We start from the raw sequence: 14,036 nt of genomic DNA on the forward strand, positions 1-14,036 counted from the left end.
TGCTTCATGTTCTCAGAGCTTTGGTAGTGCCCAGCTGGTCAGAAATGTGGATGCTATCAGGCACAGAATTGGAGTCTGGGTGAACTACATAGCAGTAGAGATTATGGATCAGATTAAAAAACACATGGAGAAATTGGGTTCTGCATGCTCAAATCAGTGTTCACAGACTGAATTCTTATCAAGCAGAGAGTGAGAAACAAACAGCTCTCCAACACCATAGGTATCATACCAATTTGCATGTATTAAAAAAAGAACTAAAATTAATTGACGCATATTATGAAATATTATTTTCTTAGAAGAGAGACACCTATGCATCTTGCTCATCACAGTTCTCTTACTCCCATCTTATTTTAGCTGTTTTCACAACCTCAGTTATCATAGTATTGATTATCTCACACTCACCAGTGTGAGTGTGCAAAACTTATCTGGAAGGATTGTACTTTATTGTTATTTTAAAGATAGCAGCTAAATCTAAAAACAGGGGTTCTTCTACACTACATAAAAAATAGGTGCTTAATGTAGAAGGAAGTTCTAGGCTCCCCTATGAAGACAGACAGCTCTGGTGGGAAATCTTCCTTTTTATTTTAGGAGGGGATGATTTTTCCTCTGAACTCCATTGTTGGCTGACCAGCCCAGCGTCACCCATGAGGTTTATGATAAAGCAGGATAAGATGAGCCTGGTCCCCTAAGCCGCAATCTAGTGTCCTCTACGGAGCAACCTTTTTGCTGAATATGCATTCATTTATCTATAAGTGCTGTCTACACAGTTAAACATCTTTGTAAAACTTGTTCAATTTGTTAAATTATTTAGCTATTGATAGTTTTACTGTGGCATGTGGGTGACAGTGAGCCTAAGGGCAGGAGGTCTCAGAGACACCAAGCCTGGACTCACTGCAACGGGCTGGAAATCTGCTGGGATAAGACAGCCCATCTCTGCAGAGGATGAAGTGGCACAGAGGCTGAATGACATGCTTTACCATGTCACTCTTTAACAAAGTGTGACACAAACTCACCTGCTGTGTACAGCAGTGACCCAACAACTGACATGGAAGAAAGGTCTTAATAAACACTTCTGCATTTTAATGGTGTGTGCTACAAAAACTTCAGAGTAAACAGGCAGACTGGATTAATGATCTGATGTTTTAGGCCCCTTAGACACTGGGGAGATAAAAATCACCAGTGAAGCCTTTGCTTCCATCTCCAAGAAAGCAGATATGAACCTGGGACATGAACAAACCTAAGAAGTTATTTTAAAGTAATGCTATAGGTTTGACATGCTTCTTCCACCTAAATCCCGCTCAATCAATGATTACATTTAAAGATGAAAATCTGGGTTTGAATTAAAAACCATCTTAAACTCACCAACGCTTCCAAACTGAGGCAGCACCCATTTTTTATCTTCCCTATTTCTTACCCGTCTTGATTATATCCTGTACTCTGAAGTTTCATTAACATATAGACCAAAGCCTTCTCCTTTCATTCATTCTCCCCATTGAATGTTGCCTAAATAATGAGAAAAGATCGAAGGATTTGGTCAGGGCTTTGAGCAACCTGATCTAGTGAAAAGTGTCCCTGCTCATGGCAGAGGAGTTGGAACTAGGTGATCCTTAAGGTCCCTTCCAACCCAGACCATTCTACAATTCTTTGATTCTATGATTTGTCTAATAGCAGTAAGCAGATGTGCAGCATACTTATATACTAAAGCCGTTCAAATAAGTAATATTAAAACTGTAATATAACTGGCATTATTGAGATATTACAATAGGAGTAACACTGTGGCACATATTTCTATCTTTGATGGAAAATGTAGTGCAGAAAATGGACTTAACCCCACAAAGCCTTGGAGCTTCCTATACAGAAAGGCTGGAGGCATAAGAAAAACAACTCAGTGGTAACATGCTCAGTGACAGAAACCAAGATCCATATGCTAACATAACAAGAAAAGCTCATTAATTTGTAAAATGAATGTAGAGATTTAGAAGAAAATTAATCAAATATAGAGCACCCAACACCCTTCTTTGCTAACATCACCCACAATGACTGAAAGTCAGATTGTCTCAAGGTCTTCAAATTGACTTGGTTCGGGCATCTGCATGATCCCTCATCCTGGATTTAAGTCCTATAACTCCCCTTTCTATCAAGATAGAAGATCTTCTGTTCAAATCCTGCAAGACCAGACTTCAGATCTGAGCTGATTACCATTTTCTTTAGAGTGCCGTAAATGTCACCCTGAAACACATCACAGGTGCTGTTGTCCTCCTGACACAGATTTACACAGCATTAGATATCTCTTCAGCGGATTAAGCTGTGAAGCTGTGTGATATTTGGCAATGATTTACAAGGCTGGAATCAGAACTGAGTTTGACACAACTTGTTTAAATGCTTGGATATTGGTTTTGAAGGTATCCCCGTCAAATTTTATTTATGTGAGAATTACTAACGCAGAGACTTGGCCATTTGGACTTGATTAAAAGTGACCCGGAAGGCTATTTTTAGGAAAAAAGTCAAGCAGTTTTCAAAATTGGTGCTGACTGTCCCACATAATCACAGCAAAAGGTGAAGTCAGCTGTTTCTGTTACTTTTTTTTTTTTTTTTTTTTTTTTATTTCTGTTACAAGGCTGTGCAGCCCAGAGCTACTGTAAGGTTCTGCTTTGTGTTCTGCTTGGTATCAGAAATGTGCTGGTACACAGAAAATAACTCCAGGGTCAACGCAACCTTCAGATTGACAATATGGCAAACACTTCTAATCTTTTCAGTATCTGTTCGCAAATAGTTTTGTAGGTTTTTCAGAAAAAAATACCTCTGAAGACCAGGCAGCACTGTAACATTGTGGAGAGCAGCTCAATCCTAAGGAGTCACTATTGCCTGGAATCATTTCCCATAAAATGCACAACTTGCTCTTGAGCTTGAGCTTTCACCTCACCTTCACTTTTCACATGGCATGTGTGCTAACAGGTCAGCTATGGAGTCTCTCATCTTCCTGTGCACTTCTTCTGACCCAAGAAGCCTTATTATTTTTCTAATTTGCAGATGCCCTGTTTCTAGCATTTCCCTTGAGAGCCTTTCCAGAATCTGCTAGATCTTACTAGGAAGCTTTGACAGCTTTCCATCTAAACCTTCCTTATCCTTAACTTATTCAAGTAATAATATCCTCCATCTTAACTCTAGACTGTTCTTTATCCCCTGGACTTGCTGTACATTTGGTGCCTCTGAAGTCCCCAGGACAGTATTGTCACAGGAATGTTCTATCTAGCATGAACGCCAGTGTATAACCCGTCTGGCAATGAAGGTCCCTAAGGAAGAGGGTGATCCTTATAAATTGGTGTATGCAAACCTGCTACACATATATTAACAGCAAAAATCTCACCAATTGCATGGGCTAGGATTTCAACCACTTGGCATCTCTTCCCTTTTTCTTTCCTCAAATCATCTCAGGGCAGCCCAACAAGAGCCCAGCCTCAGTACTGTCAGCAACTTCCCAAAATTTATTCCACTCCAAAAGAGTGGAAACCCTGAAAGAGTCATTATTTATTGCTCAGCTCAATGGCAGTTTCCCAGATAAGCTCAGGCTTCAAGCAAAGCCACGATGATGTTACCTGCACACCTTGGTTTCTTCTTGCCATTGTAGACAGGCAGGGACTGTTGATCTCTTTGATCCCGACATTTAGGTAAGTTTTTTACTCCTGTTTCTTACTTTCTTTGCCCAGACATAGTTTTATGTATGTATTTATAAATATAACTATAAATATATCTATATACCTCTAGACCTGTATTTCTGTATTTTTATATCACTACGTATTTCTATATGCGAATTTCTCTATATAGATTTTACAATGGTTTGTATGACAGTGTCCTGGAGCTGGGTAAAGAGAGAGATAAATGAACCCCACAGCTTTCATTTTGCCATTTTCTGTTATGCTCAAGTAAAAAATGAGAGCTTGTAAATTTTGTGACTGCATTTAACACTAGAAATACCAGCCATGGGGATTATCAGACCCATGGCTGGTGTTTTGAAAGCCAGTGTCCTGTAATTTTTTCAGTAACTGCTACTTTTTTGTTTCACTATTTTAGTGGAATATTGTCCTTCTTGAGATGAGAAATATGACTTGTGTATTTGTACCCAGGTGACACCCATGTAATATTAGGTTCCCCGTGTGCTCACATTGGTGATCACAGTAATTCATCTGTTAGGTATGCAGCTTTTCTGGACTATTAAAATTGTTCACTACGAACACACTGAAATAAAGTTATACAATAGGAACGTATGTCTTCATTATCTGACAGTGCCTAAAGAAATCAGTGTTGTAAACCAATGTAAACCCCAGTAAAGCTGTCAGAAGAGAATTTTAAAGCTGCAGAAAGACAATAATAAAGCAGAAAGTGCAATAATGCAGCTTCCTTTCAGCACACACAAGGGAAACTATCTTTAATCAAAAGATCACAGACTCTTTTTCCCAAGGAGATACTGTATTTATAACAGTAGTAGGGTTTCTTCCTATATGCATACATTTTAATAGTGTATTAGCAGCATGTACAGATTCCCTACCCATGAAATTATGCTGGTGGCAGTAATCTGAGGGGTGCAGTCTTTGGGAGCAGAGTTTCACCTGAGACTGACAAAGTTTCCAAATGGCTTTGAGCTGGAATAGGGGCCGCTCCTCTCTTTTTCACGTTCTTTCCCACCAGCCTAAAAGCACATCACTTCAGATAACCAGTGAGCATCCACTGGACCAAGCTGAAAGCAGACCTGAGTGGCACCATTCAAAGGCATAGACTGCATTTTTGAATTAACCCCAGATCACCACTGAGATTAATTAATCGCAGAGCCCAGGGAACAAGGAGTTCTGCCCAAACAACAGTAAAAATCCTGCTTGGCTGATCATATAAATCCTAAAACCCATGAGAACAACAAAAATCTCTACTAAATGTCTGCCTGCTGCAGCACACGGCTGTGAGCAATACCCTGCAAGCTGCTGTCTCAGAGGGAAGAGGAGACCTCCTTCCTGATTTGGGCAACAGCATATGTTTTATGCAGCTAGGGATTTCATCAAATTAACCTGCTTGTTCAAATTAAAGGGGAGGGAGCGGGGAAAGAAAGGACATCTGAAAGGGAACATAGCAGCTGAGTTGAAAGCTCTGGCCACTTATTTAAATAAGCAGTTTCAGCTAATGCAGGCCCCCAGTGCTTTCAAATAGCTTTTTGTGTGCCCCAGGAACACCTGTCTCTGACTCTCTAATTGTGCTTTCTTAAAAAAAAAAAAAAAAAAAAAAAAAAAAGTAGAAGAAAGAGATCTTGGATTACTTTGGGTGCCTCTTTTCAATGCAGTCTGGTTTCTCCTGTCCATTGCTGCCAAGGATACCCAAAGATATCTTCACAGCCTGAGCAGCAGCCCAGTGTCTTTAAGAGCGAGGCCTGCAGTCCCAAGTTGTTCCGTTTGATTTGAAAAGGAAGAAAATTAGGTCTGCACCCCAAATGCAAACTGGAAAAACTACAGGGAAAGGAGAATTTGCTAATCAAAATACATAGAATTTCTAATTGCCACTCTGAAACACTGTTGGGAGAAACAGGCTTGTAATGAGTGTCATTCTCTTTAGCATCTACCATTTCTGAGCAGACTTTTATTATCACCTTACTTTTTAAAAATATCACTTTAACCTTTTACTCTGACATTGCATTTTCTGCTATATAGATGCCTAACTCTATGGTTGCACCTGTCAATTCAGAAATTGCATGTTATGAATAAAGGGCATAAAGTTACAGAAAAGTCTTAAAATTAGGACACTAGAGAGAGACTAAGCTGACCTAAACTAAATTCCAACCTCTGCTACCTGTTTCCTTGAATCACAACCCTCACATTCAGGTAAAGACTATGAACTCCTTAGGGCTGCTCTGGAGTTAGTCTATGGCATGGAGATGAAACTGTGTCTGCAAATGAGCTAATGAACAGCTTCCCTCACTGGCAGCAGAGTTCATTGCTGCTTGTGGAGTGCTCTCCTGTATTATAAATATGAAAATATGATGAGCTACATGAGCGTCTAGATTAATTATAAACAAAAATTATCTCTTGGAAAGCTCAACACTACTTCTTATAACTCAGATTAAAAAAGGTTTTTACATCATCTCATCTTTTTTTTTTTTTTTTTCTCAACGCCTTTTCCTTTTTTATTTTTTTTTGTTTCCCCATTTACTACACAAACTAAGGCTGTGACACTCTGTTAATATTCCAGCTTCTCAGCTTGTTTCCTGGTCCTCATGTCCATGCTTTTCAAGGCAATGTTTCCTTTTCAGAGGGCAGCCTTGTTGCAAACAGCATGTGCCACTCCTGTTGGTTTAAATGCTTTTAAATAAACCATTCCTGCATCCTAATTGCTTCCTGGTGGTTTCCAGAAGAGCCTCTTTACATCTCACTGTTCTCTTAATCTGTCACCTCCTATACACCTGCTCAGGCTTTTCTAACAACTCCAGTCAATTCCCAAGGCAGATGGCTGAAAATCAAGAATTAAACCTCAGCTAATTTTTGAAGGTGAGTTGAACGACCTGCTGCTGCAAGTTTACATCCACTGAGACATCAAACTGACTTACTGACTTGCAGTTTTCCCACCCCACCCTCTCCAAATGGATTTTCTGCTTGTCTCAAATCACCTTTTCATTGCAAACAGACACCTTTGTCAGACCTTCAGGTCCCAGTTATAAGCACTGGGTAGGGATTGCAGAGGGATTTCTGTGACTTTTGGGGACCATGCGATACTCCTTGATCAGCCAAACCTTTGCTAAGACCCAAAGCCTTTCTCCTTGGTGCAGCAGTGGTGCCCGTGCGGGTGGAGCTGCCTTGAAAAGTCTGTTATTTCTGTTGGGATTTAGAGGAAAAGACTTTCTTCATCATTGACTACATTCTGCTTCTCATCCAGATGCCATGTCGAGACCGCCTTGATTTAGGGCAGCTGAAGAGAAAAGTTATTCTCCTCTTAAAAGATCTCCAAAACCACTGCACAATTCATCCCAGGGTACCTTCTTGATGCTGAATGTTGTTGTCAGAAGTAGATGGGAATATGCTTGATTATTATTTATTATTTGAAGATAACATTACAATGCCAGGGGTGTGCATAGTGATTACTGAGAGAACATTGCCCTGGGGGCTCAGCCCCATCAACTGTGCTGCATTTCTATCCCAGCTGGTGGGAGTTGAGGTTCTGAGCTGAAGGCATGCTTATTTCTGGGCAGGATTAGGATCAAAAAAAAAAAAAAAAAAAAAAAAAAAAAAGGGAAAAAGAGAAGAGGAAAAATCTGTTTGGCCTGTTTCTTCAAGGTTCCACAAGATGCTGTTCCGGATTTGCTTGATGACCTAAACCATTTATTTACCCAGATATTCCAAATCAATATGAAAAATACCAAGTTGATGTGAGTAATATGACAGTTTTAACTTGAAAATAATCTCTGTTTAGTTGGATTGTTGAACCTGATTGATCCTGTTATTGTATTGAATATGCTAGGATGGAGAGGGACTCTGAAGAATTATAGGATCCCCAATTTCTGCCAGAAAGGATGATGGTACAAGTAGGAGTACATACTACAAGTAGGAATTATCTTCAACTGTCTTTGCACAAAACACCCCAAAGCCAGTCATACCAGGGTAGGAGGCCACCACAAAGTCTCTACACCACTGGGGAACAGCTTTCAAGTTTCATCCCAATTCCTTTGATCTCTCTTCCCCCTGATAAAGAATCCCTGACCCCTCTGCAGTCTGCTTCTCTCCCTTCGTTTCTTCCTTCTCCCTCCTACTGGTGCCAGTCTCTTGAGCTGTGCCTGACCATCCTGGATGGAGCCCCAAGGGTGGTGGGAAGATGTTTCCCAGCCTGCAACAGTTGGGGTTGCAAAGGTGCTGGTCATCAGGGAGAGGAACTGTAGGACAACCCTCCTCTGTCCCTGCAGAGGGTGTGGGACTCTGGGCTGTTAAACGCAGTCTACAGTCCCTTCCAGCTCTGTTCCTCCGTGCAAGGGAGAACATCACTGTATAAGGAATTTGGCTGCTACACTCACAGTAATGGAAGGGGCCAAGAGAGCTGCATGCAAGAGCTCCAGGATTTTATTCATTATTTTCTTTTTAAGCATATTCTTCTAAAAAAGGACATTGAAATGTGCTCCATCTTTAAATAACTTCAAGAAATAAATACGATTGGTAAACCTAGTTGAGTATAATCTGAGTTGAGATGGGTTTTTTACACCACTTTCAAAAGTTGAAATTCTCCCCCAGTAATTGAAATTCTTCAGTAATTGCAGTAATTCTTCACATTACAACCATTTTGCAAGGTGTAGGTAGGCAGTGGAGCTGTTCTTACTGCTGGACTTTTCTCCTCACCTTCGATGACTGTCCCTTTTCCTCCAGCTGCAGTGTGCTTTGTCCAGCTGTGCTTTGTCTGAAACCAAGCTTGTGCTTCCACTTGGCAAAGTCCTGTTGCTCTCCTTTTAGCATCTATGTGGTAACTAACATGAGGTGCAAACCAAGATAAGACAAGACATTTGGATGTTTTTGCATGTGTTATGTTGAGATAAAATGTGAGGAGACAGAAGGGAGATTTACAGCATCGGCTGACCTGCTAACACACATCAAAACCACTTATCTCATCTTCATGTGGAAATTTTTTTTTCACTTATCCTGAAATAGCCAATATGTAGTAAACCAGCATTTTTTCTCTCTCTTTTTTTTTTTTTTTTTTTTTTTTTTTTTCCTTCAAAATCAGCTTCCCTGGCTTCTGAAGAGGGATTCTCTTTCTTATTAGTTATCTGGGAGATTTTTGCCATCAGCAGAGGCCCAGAAGAATGTGCACTGAGACATCTTGAAAAATCTTACGTGAGCAATTGCTTTGAGGAACTAGAAAAAAAACTAGTCAAAAAATGAACTTGGAAGTAATAGTACCCTATTGTAACCCATGGATTTTTGGTAACTCTCAGAGAGCACTAAACTCACTTTTAAGATGCTTCTCCATGTGACAAGCTATATTATTTTTACTTTAACGCAGCTGTATTTTTGTCATTCTGTTCCTGAGTGCCTTTCTGAACAGAAACTAGATGAAATTCACATCCTTCTAGGATAATTTCCCAAGAATATAAATTGGATTTCAGTGCTGTTTGAGAACAACTCATTACAGCAGATTGTGTAATTACTGGTAAAGCAAACAGAAATCACCTTGCTAATCAACAGGGAATACAGATGGAAAAAACAATTAAAGTAATCATAAGCCATCAATATTTACTTCACACAGCAAGTTTTTAATTGTCACTTAAAGACAATCCAACACAAGGGCATAATTTAATTCATTTCAGTTTTTAACTAGGGATAGAAAGACTGTTTTAAATTGTTCATCTCAAATTCAAAGATTACTAGTTGTCTCTCAACTCGTCTAGCAGTGAAGTATCCAAAGTAGAAATCTTAGAGCAAGTGTTTTCCAGGAAGCTATCTTGGAAAATGTAATATCTGTATTTTTTAAGCATTCAGTGAAAATGATGGTGCATTTAGTAACTGAACATCCATGAGCAGTTCTCAAACAAATAGGAAATTTGGCAGCAAATTGGAAATTTGGAGAGCTGCTCAACGGGGAATACAGATTTCTAGGTACAAACTCAGCAGCTCCATGCAAACACCAGAAAAATGCTGTGTTATAACCATTCACAAAAGATATGGGGGGCTGTGAAACGTGCATATTATTTTACTTCCATAAAAGCATCTACAAAATCATGCCTGTTGGACTTGTTGAATAACAAATTTGAGATATCTAGCCTCCAAATCCATTTCTGAGCCTTGCTTGAACTACTTTGCAGACAGAAATACTGCTTAAAGCTGTTGAGAGCCCGTGCCTCCACAGCAGCAGAGCAGGCTCTCTGGGAAAAGGGTTGGAAGGAGAAATCTTTCTCCAAGGTGATGCAGCTGGAGAGAAACTGGTGGGGCATCAGGGAAAAAACTGAGAACTAGAGATGATCTTCCCCTCCCCACCACAAGACGTAGTGTTAGGACCTGTTGCTGGAGATGGCTGACGGGGAAGGAGTTTTCGACACAGCATTTCTAAAAATGCAGTTGCTTAAGAAAATAGCTTTTCCCAAGTATCAAATCTTGAAAGATGGGATAATCTTAGAAAGAAATGGTGGAGAAACTGTCATCCCCCCTCATCTCCAAAATCACTAAATGATAATCAGGGTTTCTTTTAAGCCTGGATTGGGACTAACTTTTGGTCAATTAAATTGAACCCAAAAGCTGCAATGGAGATGATGGATTTGTGATAATGGACTTTTGTAGACAGATTACATTAGTGCCCGTTTAAGAGGATTTTTCTGTGTATGCCACAGGCAATGAAACTTGGCTGAGTATTCTTACTAATGAGTTAGAGACTTTACATCCCTTTCCTGAAACCTTTCTCATGACAGCTTCTGTAGGGTACGGTCTCTCCTCTCTGCCTTCAATGCGTGATCAGCTAGCAAAGAAGCTGCTGACTGCAACACTTCCAGTCTTTGAATGATGCTAAGCTCCAGACTGATGCCTTTCCCAAACTGACCACTGCAGGGGAATAATCCATCCGCTGTCAGCAGAGACTGGGACATAGCTCTGAATTAATTGGCTGAAGCTCAGACTAGATAAGCTCAAGATAATATTTATAGGTCAGAGGAAACAATTGAAAGGAACATCAATTATGACAGCAACATCCACAGCTGGTGGAGTTTATCTGTCCCTTGTTTCAAACCCCAACACTCTCTGCCTGTTGCAGGGCATGCCTGGATGAGAGCAGTTTTCATAAACATTCATTCTCAATGCCATGTGCCTCCATCTCTGGCCAAGTTTAGACTTCTTGTTTAATCTGCTTTGTACAAAGAGGTTTTGATTGCATGAATGCTTGGAAAATATCTATTCTTTGTGAAAATATTTGCCTGTGCATCCTAGTAAAGAGGATTGTGCATAAATGCCATTCCTGATGGTGATATCAATGTCTGTCTACGCTTCAGATATACTACAGTCTCTGCTTTTCCCTCATTTGAAAAGAGCTGTGGAATGAGTGCCCACCACTCCAGTTCATGAGCACAGAGAGGCTATATTTGCAGTGTAGAAGGGGGGTTATTTTTAGCAGTATACTTGTTATTTGCAGGGAGGTAACATGTACATATGTACATTAATGCTGTTTGTTCAGTATATCCAAATTTCAGTAGATATCTAAGGCATCTTTCCCAGATGCCCTAAGTTGAAATGAGCCTGTATTTTGTGGTCTGATTGCTCCTTTCTCCCTTCCTCCCAAAGAAATCTGTTGTGGTGCTGTTGATAGGACTTTACTGTATTGCAATGTATTTAAAAGCACTCTCTTATGGTTTTGCTACACTAGCACGCTTCTTTGAGATGCAGAGAAGCCCATTATCAGAGATCATCCTTTAGGGATTCTACATCCAGCAAAAATAGCTCTCAGTTTGTGGATTACTGCATGTTTTGATGCTCAGGCTTTGCAATACAAAATTTTCTTTAGTAATCCACAATTGTCAGATGGAGCCTTTGCTGTTCCACTGGCCCAAATCAGTGTTAAAGCTCTTTCACAGGGCAGGGTAAGTACAAAAAAAAAAAAAAAAAAAAAAAAATTTCAGCAGCAATATGTTTATACCCCCTCTGGGTTCACTTCCCATTTAGAAATAGTGAATACTTGCAAAATTTGAGCTGGTTTTATGAATTATTCACATCAGAAAAAGGATTCTGAGTTGCATTTGTACAATGAGAAAACACAGATGATAGATGGTTTCACATGTCCAATGAAAAATCAACCATCGCAGCTTGAATTTTGAATACTGATACCAAACTGCTAATGAATAATTTGCAGATCAGGAATTTTTAAGTGAATAATTTTAAACAAATAAATTTGAGAAAATCAGACAAGTGGTTCATCTGTTTCTTTTGGAGCAGCTAATTCACCCATTCACTCCCTTCTGCAGCTCAGTTGCAATGATTTGGTTCTCAAAGGACCAGAAAGAAAATGTAAATGAAAGTAAAAAGTGTGCTGGAAAAAAGATAGCATGTTACTCTGCCAATTCAGAGTGGCAGGGTGTGTGAGCAATAGGGTAGGAGAAGAGCATCTGTTAAATCCGCTAAAAATATAGTACTAGGTTCTCATAATCTGCATTGGAAAATGACTTTGAAGAAAAGAATGGGGCATGGGGAAAAACTTTATTCATTAAGAACACTAAAGGACAAGAAATTTCCTAGAGTCAATCAATAACTAAAACAGCTCAAGGGTAGAACAACCTTTTGGTTAGATTGGGAGCCTGCAAAAATAACCTTCAAAAGTGGACTAAGAGAATATAAAACTCTGGGTCAGTAATAAGGCTCTGGGGTGGATTTTCTGGGGATAAGGGGAGACCCGTGGGCCTGTTGTCCCCCTTCCCCCATAGCACTGTTTCATGCCATATGTGCTCTGGATGTGCGGCTGGGGAGGTGAAGCCTCTTTCCCCAGACCACCTGTGGCTGCCTCTGCAATCTGTTGTTATAATCACAAACCCCACCATTAAAAAGCAAACACGTAGCTAAATTTTGGGGTTACATACTGACTTTGCATTCTTGTGTAGCCCCTGTTCCAAGGGGGTTTTTATCATGGAGGACAGAATTTAGCTTAGTTTTTGTTTTATTCTCTATGGGATTAATTAGATGTCATGCTACAAAGTATGTATTTCTAACAAGCATGTAACTGATCTCAAATTGTTAATGATGCAGCAGAGCTCCAAATTGTTTCCGTGAATTCATCATGCAAACTCATCAAGAAGACCCCTACTTATAGTTGTGACAATATTAAGTCCTCATCTAGCCCTTCTAGTCTTCAGAAGCTCATTAAAACAATAGCTTCAATAACAAATTCCTGGAAGCTCATATAATACTTTAGGTGAGCCTTATTAGTCCCATTTTACAGATCGAGAAATCAGGAAAGAAAACTGATGTCATTCGACCTAAACCACAATAAGAACAGTTTTCAGGGCTGGGCTACGACTTAGGAACTGATGGTTTCCAATTTTGTGGTTAGATAATTAAACCAGGCCTTCCTCTTCTATTGAAGTTAAACTGTGAAAAATGAGTGCCTTCCCTTTAAGAGGTTTCCAAGCATGTATACAAAGAGGAATTTATGACCTACAGTTTATGTAAAGAACTTCCTTTTCATAAATCAATTTATTAAAGCTCTGGAGAAGCTTCCAAAGGCTCTGATCCAGCAGTGCACTTAGACATGTCCATAACTTCAAACAAGTAAATCGTCCCATTGAAGTGCTTTCCTGGGCTGGGACCAAAGAAAGTGCAGTTCTCCCCTGAGTCAAGGTTCAGATGTAAAATAGGGAAAAATAATTTATCAAAAGTTTAATAAGTTACACAGTCATGGCAGAGCTCTGCCAGCCTTCCGCATTAATACCTCAAGCTAATACGAAATGTCCTCAGGGAGATAATTGCCTCCTTATTGATACGCAGTGATGAAATGTTAAACCTCATCTGGAGGATGTGGTGTTGCTGTCTTTTCCTGAATTTGGCAGATCCTGCATCCAGGCAACATGAAACTTCTGTGGGGACATGCCTGGTACTAGCAACGCTCCTGGGGCATAAACTCTCTTTTGTTCAACTACTACTGCTTTAAAGGATTACCCCTGCAGGAGAACAAAGAATTGCGATATTTCAAGGATCTGGAGTATTCTGTGAGGTTTTGTAATAGTGAAATCACTTTGACAAGAGGACTATTCACACCTTTTTCTGGACTCCTTCACTGGGAAATACCTGAGAGACAGTACTGAACATACTGTTACTCGCTGCTGGCAGCCTCATCGGGAAACTACGCCAAGGACAGCTTCTCTAATCTGCTGAAAGACTTGTGTGTTGAGGTCATGTGCGGAGCAGTTGGAGGTAACCGGACCTTGTGCCAGCCGGGAGTGTGGAACGAGATGTTAAATGTTAAAAGAAAGAGTGAGTTCCTAGGGCAGGAAGGGAATGTGACTCAGATTAGCAGGGTGACACCTCTACGTAGTGACACAAAGTGGTCTCGGC

The 14,036-nt window shown here is 40.1% G+C and overlaps 1 protein-coding gene across 1 annotated transcript in view; it reads right to left on the minus strand.

Annotated features, from left to right (window-relative positions):
* The window catches only part of SCN5A (sodium voltage-gated channel alpha subunit 5), a 214,875-nt gene that overhangs the window by 21,431 nt on the left and 179,408 nt on the right, over positions 1-14,036 (minus strand). The window lies entirely within an intron of this gene.

The sequence above is a fragment of the Tyto alba genome, unplaced genomic scaffold (assembly GCF_018691265.1).
Source record: "Tyto alba isolate M040663 unplaced genomic scaffold, T.alba_DEE_v4.0 Super-Scaffold_38, whole genome shotgun sequence".
In the NCBI taxonomy this organism is placed as follows: Eukaryota; Metazoa; Chordata; class Aves; order Strigiformes; family Tytonidae; genus Tyto; species Tyto alba.